This window comes from Pteronotus mesoamericanus, unplaced genomic scaffold (genome assembly GCF_021234165.1).
Source record: "Pteronotus mesoamericanus isolate MK-2021 breed Mesoamerican mustached bat unplaced genomic scaffold, CSHL_Meso_final scaffold_54, whole genome shotgun sequence".
Lineage (NCBI taxonomy): Eukaryota > Metazoa > Chordata > Mammalia > Chiroptera > Mormoopidae > Pteronotus > Pteronotus mesoamericanus.
In genome coordinates this window covers 39614989-39627000 of record NW_026555321.1, presented here as the reverse complement: position 1 = coordinate 39627000, position 12012 = coordinate 39614989, and positions in this window count along the sequence as shown.

Here is a 12012-nt window from a genome sequence, read left to right as displayed (position 1 = left end):
ATTAAAAATTAACTGTTTTGAATATTTTGATTTATGGCCCTTATAAAAGAAACATTACAAGAAGTTATTTTACTAAGCATCAGTAATATGCTTATAATAGAAGGCCCTGACTGGAATCTGGTGTTTTGGTGCTAACATGCATCATAATTTAGGAACAGCCACTCCAAAAATGAAAACAATTTGGAATTAGCTTAAGAATCCCAACAGTTCCTCCCTTTTTTGCCACTTCTAGATACGAGCTCAGGAGCAATTTATTTCTCTCACTATGATCATTCAAGGGTGGTGTTTTCTGTGAGTAAATTGAACTGAGGAAACTTTGCTTTTCTGAAGAGTTTTGACAGCTTTTAGAGCTAGCCTTCCTCTCTCTACCACAAACCTCACACCCAGCCTGACATCAGTATATGACCTGTGTAGTCTACAAAACCCCAAGCTTAAAAAGGCTCCACTCTTGGTTTGCTAATGTTCTGCTGTCATTGAACAAGGGGGCCCACAATTTCATTTTGTACTGGGCACTACCAATTACACAGTTGATGCTGCTTAGGTCCTCCATATTCTCTATTCCCCCCAAATTCCCTCCCTTACTCTACCTATTGGCTCATCCCCATTCCTATTTTCTCAAGGCTAGAATTTACCTTTGCCCTGCCTTATTGTCATGATTTCCTTATTGTCATGATCATATTACCAGCATGTTGTTGCCCTTATGGGCATCCCTGAAATGCATGTTCAAACACTGTCCTCTCACCCCCAACTTATGACTGAGGAAATGTGCTCCTGGAGCCCTTATTGCATTTACTATCTTGCTTTGCAAAATGCAGGAAAGCAGCTACTTAATTCTCCATTATTTTCTTTTGGGAAAATGAACTTAGTGTGGCAATCATTTGTGTCAGCAAATAGCTCTTCATTTCCACTGAATGGAGGTGCTTCCCTTGGACTCCCAAGAGGCCCTTTGATTTGTGAACATTTAATAAGATGGGGCAGTGAGAGACCAAATCAAATCACCTTGTGAGATCTGGTGCCATGTCGGCTTTGACATTTGAATGTTCCAGCTTTTACTGTGAACTCTGGTAATTGGGCATACATAGAGCACAAGATCATTTTTATTTCTTAAACCACTAGAAAGGAATAAGTCTTTTTAGATTGAAAACACATGCAAATTTTTCGGACCTGATTCATAAAAATACAGATGTGGGCATTAACAAGTTTTGGCACGGGGATGTGATGCCAGCAGATACATCCTGTTCAAAATGAAAAATTGGAGCCCTGTGCCACCAGCACATGGACCATGTTACAGAGTGCAAGTATGAGTCACAGAGCACTTAGCCCCAGGAAGGGTTTTTTACACATAGAAGCAGAGCTCTGAGGCTGGTGGAGCTCCTTTGATGCCTCTCCTCAGAAAGATGGAGAAGGAGGTATGTTTTATTGTGGGTTGAAAGTGTTTGATTTCCTTGCATTCCCTGAATAGACAGGGTCTAGACAATAGACCTACACTTGTCCTGGGGCAAGAGGAATCCAGGAGCTGGGAAAGAAATCCTGGAAGGAACCCTGGACTCTTAGTCTTCTCAACCGAAGTCCTACTTTCTCTGCAAAGTAGAGGTTTTCTTTTGCACCTCCCATGTGCAGTAACAAGTAGGGTTTTTAATTCAATGTATATCTCCTATGACTGAGCATCTGGTGCATCTCCTCCTTATGCTATTGGCTACAAAGACTTTTCTTTCATTCACTCATCCATTGATTTGATCATTTTCACCTACTCATTCATTCTTTCATCAAATGGTTAAATTCTTGGTTAGATACTGAGAAAATAACAATTGGTAAGATAGGTGTGATTGATACTCCATGAATCTTACAATGTAGTTAAGGAAAACAAGTCACATAGAATTAAAAAAAATATGAATGAAAACCTCACATATTTTTATCATTGCTTTGATGGAAAACAGAGAGATACTGAGATTAATAAAAGGAATCTACTTCCAAAAGGATGTTCAGTGAACATCTCTCCAAAGAAATGAGTTTTATGCCAAGTCTTGAAAGGGGAAGAGTTAGGAGGTATCTGTGCCAGGATGTAGACCACCTGGAAGGTGGTCCCAGGTATCTGTGCAAAGGGCTGGAGGTGAGAAAGAGCTTTATGAGGTGAAGGAGCTTGAAGACCACAACTCTGGGTAAAGAATAAGACAGCTGATGAAATTGAAGGAGTGGGAAGAAGCCAGATCACATAGGCCAAAGTAAAGAGTTCGGGTTTTAGCCTAAGAAAAATTAAAAAATGAAAAGAAAAAAACATTAGCTTTTAAGCAGGGACATGACATGATTTATGTTATAGAACAACCCTGGCTGCTTTGTAGAAGATGAATTGTCATGGTAGGAAAAGCGGAAGTAGGGGCTACTCCATCAGTTGTGAGAGAATTGATGGTGCTGACCCAGGGAATCAGTGAGGCAGATGCAGGCAAATGGATAAGTTGGAGGTAAGACTAGGAAATGGAATCAGTAAGATTTGGATGGGGAGGTAAGAGAAAAGACTAAATCAAGAATGTCTCCAGATTTCTACATGGGTGTTGAAGCTGGGGGCAAGCCATTGTTGAACAGTATGAGGCTGGATAAGAATCCAGAGTCCTGTTTTCCAAAGGAAAGGCAGACTTTTGACTTGTCCTCTTTCCATTTGCCTGTATACCAACAGGGGACTTCTCTTGCCTCTCACTGAAGTGACATACAGGTGGTCAAGTTTACAGCATAGCTAAGGTCTAGCTTCAAGAGTATACAGCTCTTCTGACTTTCAAAGAAAAGAAGAGAACCTGAATAGCAAATATTGCAAAGTAAAATTAGCAGTCATAGAATATGGAGATGTGTGGGGCAGAGTGGTCTATGAAAAAATCATATTCTTAAAGTTGTAGAAGGTTGGAAAGGACCCAGAGAGAGAAGGAACATGCCATTGGCTCTTGCACCCCCAAACTCCCCAGGAATCAAGACTTCTGTCTGTTAAGGGGCAGAAGTCCCTCATGAGACTTTGGCTGCTTTTAATTAATGACTACCCGTCTTGAAATTCTGAGTGTACAGTGGACCCTTGAACAATGCAGGGATTAGGGGAGCTGACCCCACATACAGTCAAACATCTGCATACAACTTTTGACTCCCAAAAAACTTTACAGTTGTCCCCTGGGATCTGTAGAGATTGGCTTACCAAATCTCCTGTGGATACCAAAACCTGCTGCTGAAGTCTCCTATATAAAATAGCATAGAAAAATGCATATAGTCAGCCCTCTGTGGGAATCCACAGATTCCTAGCTGTGGCTCATGTAAGAGGACCTGTGCAGTTAAAACCTGCGTTGTTCAGGGACCAACTGTTATCTTCCTTATAAAAGGCTTCCAATCATCCGTTTTAAGGAGTTAAGAAGTCACTAGAAGCAGCCATGAGACATTTCAGAACAACCAATTGCAGAATTAATTGCTGGGCAACGTGAGATATTTGTGCTCTATTACCATCCCCATTGCCACTTTTTTTTTTTTTTTGGCACCTCTGCTCCTCTGGAAGATACCTATATATTTGTATCTTCTAGTCAGGCTTGTGAACTATTGTTCAGAGCTACAGCTTGAGTGTACTACCCAATGTGCTTCCAATCAATAATTCATTCAAAAATAGTTTATCATCTGAGCACTGGAGTTGAGGCAGTGAGCAATGTACAATTTCACCCTGGAGGAATTTAGGGTAGTATAAATATTCATAGTACACAGATTCTTAAGCTGATGTCCACGTACTCCAAGGGTCTGCAAATCCCTTGACACAGTTAACAGACTCTGATGTGGATATGTGTGTGTCTCCCAAGGAGAGAGAGCACCACTGATCCTCAACAGATATTATAGGAGCCCAGTGACTCAGAAAAGGTGAAGGACTGCTCACTCATCTCTTAGAGACTGGATGACATTGTGTAGGGTGGCTCACAGTGTGGTCTCTGGATTCAGATGGGCCTGGGTTTGGATCCTGGCTCCAGCACTGTTTGGCTGGGTGGCCTTAAGGAGTTAAGATGAGAAGTTGGTTGACTGTCATTCCCTATCTGCTTCTCCATTTTCTAATTGGTAGAAGGTTTTGCACACCTTCTACCACTAAATGATGTCAGGACACCTCCCAGGGACATGGTAAGGACTAGATGAGATGAGGTGAGTAGGATGCCTAGCCATTCCTGCTGCATGGTGAGGGGTTCAATAGAACATCACTACTATTGTTACTGTTGGGCTCAGAATAACACACTGTATATGGCAGCTGAAGAAAGTAGTTGATAACTCTGGGATGGGTGAATTTTAGGGTCAGGGAATGTAAAAGAAAAGACAGAAGGAAGAAAAATCAAAAGGAGAAATTTATTCCTATGATCATAGCTACATAAGCCAGCTACACAATTTCTAGCAGGTCTTAAAGCATGTTTACCCTAAAAACACACCCTCTTCAGTTACCTTTGATTTTAATGACACCTGGAAATAGCAAAGAAAGGTTTGATTGCTAGAGACTATGGATTAGTCTATGTCCTGAGCAGAGGGTTTCTTTTGGCTGAAAGAAAAAATCTAGTGAGTAATATGAAAGCCAGCAAATATTTAACAAACAACTGTGAGCTGATGAATTGGAAGAGAGAAAAGAGTAATATTAAAAATGCCTTAGTCCACCTTTTTCTGCTCTCAAGTATGATGGCCTCGGGTGCTGGAGTAGGAGTAGAAGTTTTTAAGTTGAGTAAAGAGTAGTAAATAAGTTCTTGTGGATTCTTTCTGGAAGTTGTAAGAGTTACCTGGCAATGCAATGTATGTTAGCTTGGATATGACCACACTCTCAGGACCTGAAATCTGGCTGAGAACTCATAAACAAACAGCGGTGATAAATGAGTGTGGACCAGAGGTGGGAGGAGTCTAGCAGAGTGTTATTGCATTACATTACATCCTTCCTCTGCCAGGGCTGGCGCTCAGGGAGCAGTCCAGCCTCTCCCATCCCTTTGTCATTTGCTCTAGAGTGCTGAGATGGTCTGGTCCTGTTTAACCTCTTTACTAATGATCTGTAAAGGGTAGCAAAGAACATGTGAAGGAAAGTCACAGATGACACTAATTTGGGAGGTGTTGGAAACACTAGAGAGGTCAGAAAAATCACACAAATGGCCTGAAGAAGGTTAGGAACATGGTGGGGAAAATAACAAATCTTGGAGAAGTCTAGACACTCACATCTGGTGATAATTAATCAGATATCAATGGGTGGAGGAGTATGGAAAACTGAATGCTAGAAGAAAAATAATAAGCTGAGTGGACTTGGGGAAATCCAGCTATGGGTGAGAGCAGGGAGAAGCAAGCGCCAGTGGCAGTTAGCACTGTCTCAATGTTACAGGTGCCAGAGACATATCACCCTTTGTGACAGTCCTGCCCATAAACTGTGTCTTACACCTGGGAAATCACAACGTTACACACTCTCTTTTCCAGGGGATCACCCAAGTTACTAGGAAGATGGAAGGGTTTCTAAAGAACACAGCCACTAAGTGATGTCAGGACACCATTCAATGTCAGATGTTGATTCTCAATTCTTAGTAAGTCATCATTCGAACATATGACCTGAATGGCATTGTCAGGGAGAGCATAACAGATTCTTGTTGACATATGTAAATGTGGATTCGAGAGGGCTCCTTACTAGAACAATAGATCAAGAGTAGACATCCCTTGATGCCTGCTTTGGGAAGCTAGCCAATTGATAGGATATGTTAATAAGCTGAGCCAGAACTTCCTTGGTGTTTCAGAGAGAGGAGCTCCAGCTCTGTCTCTTTCCAGCCATCTCCATAGCCCCAACAAAATGGAAAAATCAGACAACAACATCCAAAATAAGAATGTATGTTTATGGCCACCGCCAACTAGAATGGCTATATTCCTGTCATTGAGGTATTGATTTGGCTGAAGGGCCTTGGTCATGCCCAGATGTGTCTAAACTCTGTCCTCAGGCCTTTCCCATTTGTGCCTTCCCCAGACTAACATGATCTCTGCAGGAAGACTGCTGGCCCTCTTGGCTACCAGAAGATCCCATGGAATCAGTTCTATAATCTGCATTTTGCTTTGGTGACCACAAGGCACCTTTCCCAGGAACATGCAGATTAGAGACTTTGGGTTAAGTATGTACACTCCCTCTGGCTATGTTTTCCAGAAAATATAATGCAAATGCTAGGAATAACAGCATATAACAACTGAGAACTTCTGCCTTGCTGGGTGCAGTTCTGAGCTGCCTCCGTCTCTCCCATGCAGATCCTGCAGTGGGTCCCATGCAGAGTCTTTGAGCTCCCAGGGCTATTCCCATGGAGATAGCATTTCCGGGATGCTTATGTGCATAGGACGAGCCCTGTCTGTTGTTTCTTTTAGCCTTCAGGAGTTTCCCACAGCATGAGGTTCAGTCTGGCTCCTTCGCAGCCCCACTACGTGTCCTTGTAAGCTGGCTCCTCCTGTAAATGTCTGTGTCTGTGCTCTCAGGGCTTGGGAAGCGGAGAATTCTGTCCATCCATAAGTATTTCCTTAGTGCCTCAGTCACTGTGCACATGCAGGGCAGTGGAAATAGAACTTCCAGAAGGATATAGAAGAAAGGTTGTTATCAAGTCTTTGAGAGAAGACCATTTCTCAGTGAAACCTGTTAGATGCAGAGTGAAAAGGCAAATACCCATATGTGGCTCAAGGCCCTCTCTAGACATTGTACCTTCATCCTTCAGAGGAAAGCATGGAGTGAAACTCTGAAATAAAAATCACAAAGATCTCTTTCACTGGGAAACTTGAGTTTTTACAGCTACTGCTTCATTTTCCCCATGTATTACTTTCATATTCACTGTAGAAAACTTAGAAAGTTTATAAGGAATCAGAAAAAAAACCCCGAAACCATTTCTTGTAATCCTCATTCAGAGAAAGTACCATTCTAAAGCACATTTTCCCGTACAGAGATGGTCATGTAAATACATGCCTGATGGGGACAGAATCCGGCTTTGCCTAGTCTTTGGTGCCCAGTGGTTGGTAAGTACCCAGGCTCTGGAATCACACTGACCCAGTTCAGATACTGGTTCCACCACTCTCATGTGCTGGCTAAGCCTTTAAAGGCTGTTGTTGTTATTTACTCAATGTCACATGTTTGTCTCTCCGTGTTGACATATCTGTGTATAATTTCGATTTCTTTGCATCAGACAGTCAGAGAGCCTCGTCAGGCTGGGGTGGGCACATGACAACCCTCTGGGGAGGCTGGGAGTAATGAACATCGCTGCAGTTTGATTGCTCTTGGCAGCAGTATGAGGCCGCTTTGTTCCATGCTCAGGTGTCAGCAAGGAAACCTGGATGCCTGTGGCTGCTCTGAGGAGCAGTGGTGGAATTAGCAGCCCTGCTGATCCCCAGCATCATTCTTCTTTCAGTGCACCTTGATCTCTGATGTAACTGCATTATTTGAGACGAGTTTCTGTACAAATCCCTGTACAAAAACAAAACACCCTTCCTGATTAAAAAGGGGTGTCCCATTGCCCATGGTGTTGGATTCTGACGAGGTTCTGGAGGTAGGGCTATGTGCTGCTGTTGTTGGTTGCCTTTATATTTTATTGATTTTTTTTTTTTTGCACCTGTATCCCCTGGTGCCAGGGCACTAGCTTGGGAGTATAGTGAAATCTTGTCAGAGGAACTCTTTGTGTTCCTCTTTGCCTGGAGGCAGGTGACACACTGAGAAATGGAAACACTTCTGCTTTCTTCTGGGAGAGAAATGACTCACGCAGCTAACTGGGCATCGCATCGCCACCAGCAGATTTGAAACACAGTTCAGCCTCCCAGGCTGTCAATACTATTGGTGGCAGAAGGGAGTTGTCCTTCCCTCTCATGGAATGTGGAGCCAAAGAAGGGGAATGAGGAAGTGTTCGGAGCCACAGAGCACTCCTGTCCCTCCTTACACAACAGGCCTGGGACTCAAAGAAATCTGATATGTCAGATAAGGCGGTGACTGTGGGTGAGGGTGCAAGCTGAGACGCGCCAGAGGAATTTTCTCCGTATTATTATTTTTTAAATTACAAATGCACGTGGCGTGTTTCAGAGGCCAGTTAAACTGTCTCCACACTTCGTGGGTGAGTGTGAGCACCTGGTTTGACTCCCACCCTTGCAGGCCTTCAGGGTGCTTTACATAATTGGGGGTCTCTCCTTGGTGTGCCCCTCACCTTTGGCAGGGACTGGGCACAGGGAAGGGTGGGCTCTCTCCACACCCCCTCTGCTGGTCTCTGCTTTTCCAACTAACAATAAAGGCAGGGGCAGCTGAGGGAAAGCCTTCAGCTTGGCAGCTCTGTGCCCAGTCCACTCATCATTGGAAACATCCTCAAAGGGCCAAGGGCCGACATTGCCACTTCTCCCACTTCTGTGTCACTCATGTCTGAGCCCCCATCAGCTCCAGGAGAGTGGCAAGGAGGTAGCATCATGCCTGTTTTACAAAGTAAAAAGTGAAGTTCCAACCATTGAGATTTCTTCAGGGATGTAGAGATAGGACATGGGAGGTAGAACATGAACTTGAAACATTTTATTGTTTTCTTTTTTCCTAGTTTCTTTCTTTTTTAAAAAAATAATTCTTTCTTTCTTTCTTTCTTTCTTTCTTTCTTTCTTTCTTTCTTTCTTTCTCTCTCTCTCTCTTTCTTTCTTTTTATTTTTACTTTTTCAAATACCTTTGTCTCCATTTACCTGCCACCACTTTCCCCTGCCCCACCCACTCCTATCTCCCTGCCTCAATCCTTCCCCACCTTGGCTCTGTCCATGTGTCCTTCACACCTGTTCCTTGATCTGACCCTTTCCCTGCCCCTCCCTGCTACCCCTCTCCTTCCCTCCCTCCAGTCCCTGTTGGTTTCTTCTTTCTTTCAGTGCTGCTGGTCATGTTTTCCTTGCCTGCTTGCTTCGCTCATTAGGTTCCACTTATAGGTGAGATCATATGGTATTTGTCTTTCACTCCCTGGCTTATTTCACTTAGCATAATGCTCTCCAGTTCCATCTATGCTGTCACGAAGGGCAGTAGCTCTTTCTTTCTTTCTGCTGCGTAGTATTCCATTGTGTAAATGTGCCACAGTTTTTTGATCCACTCATTTACCGATGGGCACTTAGGTTGCTCCAGCACTTGGCTATTGTAAATTGTGCTGATGTGAACATTGGGGTGCATAGGTTCTTTTGAATTGATGTTTGGGGACTCTTAGGATATAATCCCAGCAGTGGAATGGTTGGGTCGAAAGGCAGTTCCATTTTTAGCATTTTGAGGAAATTTCATACTGTTTTCCACAGTGGCTGCACCAGTCTGCATTCCCACCACCAGTGTACTAGGGTTCCATTTTCTGCACAACCTCACCAGCAACCTGTTGTTTGTTGATTTGTTTATGATGACCATTCTGACTGGTGTGAAGTGGTATCTCATTGTGGTTTTAACTTGCATTTCTCTGATGGCTAGTGATGCTGAGCATCCTTTCACATGTCTCTGGGCCCTGTGTATGTCCTCCTTGGAGAAGTGTCTGTTCAGGTCCTTTGCCCATTTTTTAATTGGAATGTTTGTCTTCCTGAAGTGGAGTCGTGTGAGTTCCTTATATACTTTGGAGATTAAACCCCTGTCTGATATCATTAGCAAATATATTTTCCTATATGGTCAGTTCCCTTTTCATTTTGCTGTTGTTTTCTTTAGCCATGCAGAAGCTTCTTATTTTGATGAAGTCCCATTTGTTTATTATTTCCTTTATGTTCCTTGCTCTAGGGGACATATCAGCGAAAATATTGCTGTGTGGGATATCTGTGAGGGAAACATCTAATTCTTGGTCAAGCTGCTCCTTTCCTTGTAGTAGTGATTTGCTAAAGTTGTTCCTCAGAGAACTGACGATATCATATATTAAGCCACTATTTTTTAAAAAATCATAATAAAAGCATTCTGTGTTCAAATAAGTTTGAGCAAAACTGGATTAAACAGAATGAAATAGGTTCCTTCATTGCAGGCCTTCTAAGAGCCTCTGATAGGTCAGGATCCTCAGGCTAGTTATCATACTCCAAGAGAAAGAGAGGATTGACTAGGGTGGCTGAGATTGTTGCTCATGGGCCCTTTTCACCCCAAACCCTCATATAGAATTAGTGCCCACAGAATAAATATGGGGAGAGTTTTGCTGCAACCTGCCTTCTCTTTGGTCTTCAGGATAAGCTCTTTGCCCTAGCAGGTGGAGCTGCCCCCATTGAGGGGGGGGGGGTAGTTAACTGGGAGCCCAGAGGACCCTGTGCCAAAAAAGGATGAATGGGCCTGAAAAGGATAAGGCACATAGCCTAGCGCCAGCAAAAAGCTTTCATCTCCCTTCCTCCATTGGGCAGCTATGTGTGCCCAGTATTTACCTGGCGCTTGATGGGCATATGTATACAGTATCTAATAAGACATACAAAGAGAAACTGGGGCCTTTAGCTGAGTTACCTTCATGGGGAAAATGGCATTAGGGCTGTTAGGTCAGTAAGGCAAACACCAGCACTTCCTCTCCTGTGCTATTTACCCCATGCCAGCCACTGTCCTAAGTCAAGGCTCAGCATCTTTTTTCTGTAATGACCAGATAGTAAATATTTTAGGTTTTATGGGCCAAAAGGCAAAATGAAGAATATTATATAAGTATTCCTATAACAAGGAAGAAAACACATTGTCATGACTTTTTGTTGATGAAATTAAAAATATAATGAGTGCATTATTTTTGTAATACATATCTACTAATGAGAAGAATAGGATTCTTTTGAGAGGAAATAACATTTCATTTCATTGGGGTCCAAAATTATTGTTCTGTGTCATCAAACTCTATGCATACGTTTGTCTGTCAGTATTGATCTAGAGTGGTGTTTTATGTATTTCATGTTTGAAAATGTCTACGCCCACTGAGAAGCGACACACGTGACACATGGCCTGCTGTCGAGGCCTGACTCCCCTGCAGCCATTCGCGATGTGCCCAGCACAGTGCAGCCGCAAGCACGCCCCATGCTGCCTGGGTCACAGCGGCTCCGTGCCGCTGCAATGCAGCGGTAGTGAAAGCAGCGAAGGAACACATGGCCTGGCCGTGTTCCAATATGAATCATATTGATGGACAAAGAAATTTGAATTTCATATAATTTTCATGTGTCACAAAATATTTTCCAACACTTTAAAAAGGTGAAAACTAACTATAGTTTGCAGGTTATACAAAAGCCAGTGGCCGCTGGATGTGACCCAGCGGTTCATCATTTGCCACCCTCATCCTAATGCATTCACATTGATTGTCCTGTTCAATCTTCACAGCTCCCTCTGTGGTAGGTACTATTACTGTCCTGTTTTCCAGATGTGGAAACTTAGGCACAGAGAGGGCAAGTTCCTTGTCTAAAGTTACAGAGCTTGGGAATGTCAGAGCTGAGATTTGAACCCAGGTGTATCTAACTCCAAAGCCTCTCTCTGGGACTCTTGATTTTCTGTACTGAGACATGCTGCATTGTCCAAGGTGACCCTTTCAGATCTCTGCTTCAGTCTTCAAGCTCCCCACTCGGTGCCCTGTCATGGGAAGAGAGCGTGGCCTGTTTTCCAAGAATCATGAGGATGGCAAACAGGACTCGATAATTTTCCTCCTTTCCATCTCAGTATTTTGCTCCATGGACCATGACTCCCCTTCCTTCTCCTCACACCTTCTTTTGCCTCGTCTTTCCCCTCTTGTCCTTCCCTTTTTCATGAGTAAAATGTCCATCTTTCATGTGGGAATCCATGGAATGGGGGTGGGAGCTCTGCCTTCCAGATCTGTCCCTCAGTAGCTGTGAGACTTTGGGCACATTATTGAGTCTCTCTGAGTCTCAGTGTGTTATCTGCAAAATGGAGGAAATAATGTGAGACCTAAAGAAGACAATGATCATAAATACTAGCCTAGTGCTGGTACATAGGAAGCACCTTGCTGTTTTATTTTCTTCCTACTATCATCTGCTTTGATACCTTCTTCAGTGATCATGCCTCTGAGTTCTTTATCATGCACAGTGGATACTTGACAAATCATTGCAGAATAT